Below are 3,349 nucleotides of genomic sequence, written 5' to 3'. Positions count from 1 at the left end.
AGAATGCTCAGAAATGAACACAAAAGTTTTCTACTTTAAATGAAAGACTTAAGAGATCATGGTGAATTGCTGAATTTTTTAACAAATTAACTAAGAACGAACACAGAAAGGATAGTGGGAGAAGATGTACTGTTTTCACTTGACAGAGCTGCTTTTTAAAATTATTTATAGTTCAGCATACTAGCGACTGCTGTATTTTTCAGTTAAGCATATTTTGTAATATGAGAACTTAGACTACACTTACTCATTTATGTAAAAACTTCAAAGGGGGTAAAAAAGTTACCACTTGTGTGCAAGCTGTAAATTAGTAAGATTTTGAAAAACAAGATCTAATGTTAGCCTCCTAAATCTGTATTACTGCCTCTCCCTGATTTTCCTGAGACCAGCGACATCTGGTAGTGTGCCTCAGCCCTTTTGACTATTGGGTATCTGAATACAGCTGAGGATTCTAATTTTAAACTCCTTGCTAGGTTTTTCAGAAAGTTATATTATTTAGGACTGGTCTCATTGAAAGCCCAGGATTTGTGGCCCTAAGTCAATTAGGAGTGTGAGTGGTCCTAAAATACTTTTTCATAACAAAATACAAGTCAGCATCCAAATTAATTCTACTCCTATACCTGTGAGCGTGTAATTAATGATTCCTAATAAAATAGCATCCAATTTAAGGCACTTTTTCTTAATTTTAAAAAGATTAATTCTGTTTGTTGCTACTTCTGCATGCGTACAAATGACAACTAATCTTGCCATTGTGCTTCTAATAGCAAAACTAGTGACTTTACATGCAAATCATGCCTTTTAGGAAGTAAAGTTGTTTAAAATGTCTGTTGGCTACATCTCTATGAACTACATATTTGTATATCTGTTGTAATCACTGTTTGCTTTCTTACTAAATCTTTTTTTTTCCTTTCATATTTGGCTTGTATTTAAATGTCTGTGATATTTTTTTCCAGTGTTCTTTAATGTCTCCTAAAGTTTTTCACCTTGTATGCTATCGGATATAAAATGACTTTAAGCCATGTGATTGTAATGATTGCTATGCAGTGGGAGTGTGGGTTGTGATGTGAAGTTCTTGTGTTCATATTTTGGGTTGCTTGTAATAAAACTTAGTGCTAATCCTTTTTACATAATATATTTATATAAGTTTAGCTGCAGAATAAAATGTATAACTCCCATATATATTTGAACAACTAAATGGAAATGAATTATTTGCATGCATTTTTGACAGAGCAGTTAAGAACCACAGCAATCCTGCCTGTGGGACCTGGCCTGGGCTGGCAGGGAAGAGAAAAGACAATGGATTCCTTTTGTGTAACCAATATTACTGGTAATTCTAGGACGATTTCTGCATCCTGCATAGAACTCTTCTGGGAATGTTTCTTTTTTTTAACATGTAAAATGGGTAAAATTTTGAAAAGCATGGCCTTAGATAGGAGTTGAGGTATCTTAATCTATCATTTATTATGGATAAAGCAAACGCTGCTTACTAAAATCAGTTCTTATGCAGTTTGCTTTGTGCATAAGCAAGTGTGAATACAGACTTCACTAATGAACTATTGTGAGCTACTGTTTTTTGTAACTAAACTGCAACAGTAAACACAAGGCAGTATGCATTAACTTGTTTATTTACATTGACATTGGTAGTTTCAGTTTGATTTGACATTTCATAGCTTGTTAGTGTATGTACTACAATGTGCTTTGGAAAAATTATGAAGGCATTCAGCCAGATTCACTTCTACTGTGATGTGAATGTTACTTTACATAAAAAAATATGTTTCTTCAGTAAATTTCTGGTATTTTTTTTCTCTTAGATTCTATTAAAATGTGATGTTATCATTTGGGGAGGAAGCGCAGTAGTTGTCTGCTCTGCTGAGCACTTATAATTTGCAAGTCATATGGGAAGGACTTACTAATAAATGTGTTAGAATTCCCTACAGCTGATTGTCAGAAAATCTACATTCTTCCAGTTTTCTTAAGGTTGTCTGTTTGATTGGCTCATAAATGGATTTTATGCCTGTAAACTATAACAGGGGCATCCAATTCATTTGGTCCCACAGGACAGATTTAGTCCAGGACTTCATGCAGGGCAGATACCTCAGCTCCACAAGCAGGTGGGGTTGGCTTGTTGGAATTGCCTGCAACCTATTTTGAAATGATAGGTTAGTATTTTAGAAGTCCTAGTTCTGCTTATATAGAACATCAGTTTGCAATCTGCAACTTTCTGGGAGCAAAGATTGCAGGTTTCAGCAAAGAAATTTGCTGTTTTAAAGTTGACCTTAAAATTTGTCTAGTTTTATGTTAGATAAGATTTTGGCCTGATGATATGCCTATTAAAATAGGTAAATTGGTTATTTTATAGCGCATGCTAGGGCTGTGCAAAATTTCACCGTTTCGATTTGACACTGTTTCGACTCATTTCGAGGTCGAAACAGCAAAATTGAAACAAAGAACTTAGAAACAGCCTCAAAACAAAACGAAGCTAGTCGAAACGTTTTGAAAGTTTCGAAATGTTTTGAGTTTCAAAGCCAGCAGGGAGGTGGTGGGAGACAGGGAAGAACTAGGTCTGTGCTCCCAGCAGCAGCCGGGAGCACAGCCCTGGCTCTCCCAGTCTCCCACTGCCAGGCTGCAGGAAGACGATCACAACGCAGAGGAAGGGAACTGAGCCTGGGCTCAGTTCCCCTCCCAAGCGCTGTGATCAGGCTGGGGAAGAGAACTGAGCCCAATCACTCAGTTCCCCTCCCCAGCCCTGCGATCATGCTGGGGATGGGAAGTCAGCCCAACTGGGCTGAGTTCCTTTCTCCAGTGCAACGGTGAGACAAAGTGAAATGGAACAGCTGTTTTGACTTTAAATGAAATTCTAAACAAAATGCTGTTCCGTCCAAACCTCAAAACTCAAGTCGGAACGGAACAGTGCTGTTTCGCACAGCCCTAGTGCATTCTGCTGTTGGGGCATGTTGAAGGAGATTTGTACTCTGGCCTATAGACAGTATTAAAACCATAGCTAATAAAACAGAATTATGAACCTGGATGCATTGAAACAAGCTTCACTGGGGTTTATTTAGCAGTCTGCTTTTACATAAATGGTTTTAAACTAGGTTTTTCTGTTTGCCTCAGGTATTGAAAATCATTGTAGTGATGGAATCTGTCTACAGGTAGGAAGGGTTAGCTTTACATAGAGATTGTCCCTTGTTTATATAGCCTTTGTACGTGAATATTGCTGCTGGTCCTGCATATAACAAGACTGAGTAGTTTGATTCTGCATAGCTGAACACATTGCTTGATGCAGGCTACCTCCCCAGCCAGATGCAATAGCTAAGCTTATTAGCACTGTCTCTGCACTATGAATTTGTTT

At 37.6% G+C, this 3,349-nt stretch overlaps 1 protein-coding gene across 2 annotated transcripts in view; it reads left to right on the top strand.

Moving 5' to 3' along the window:
* BARD1 (BRCA1 associated RING domain 1) overlaps nucleotides 1-1,784 on the top strand; it is a 75,857-nt gene extending 74,073 nt beyond the window's left edge. For both annotated transcript variants that reach the window (XM_006276434.4, XM_019492266.2), the window contains one exon: nucleotides 1-1,784. This exon is cut by the window's left edge and continues 413 nt beyond it. The gene's annotated coding sequence lies outside the window, so the exon portion shown is untranslated.
* The last annotated feature ends 1,565 nt before the right edge of the window (nucleotides 1,785-3,349 follow it).

The sequence above is a fragment of the Alligator mississippiensis genome, chromosome 4 (assembly GCF_030867095.1).
Source record: "Alligator mississippiensis isolate rAllMis1 chromosome 4, rAllMis1, whole genome shotgun sequence".
Taxonomy (NCBI): Eukaryota; Metazoa; Chordata; order Crocodylia; family Alligatoridae; genus Alligator; species Alligator mississippiensis.
This window is presented reverse-complemented; position numbering and strand designations above follow the sequence as displayed.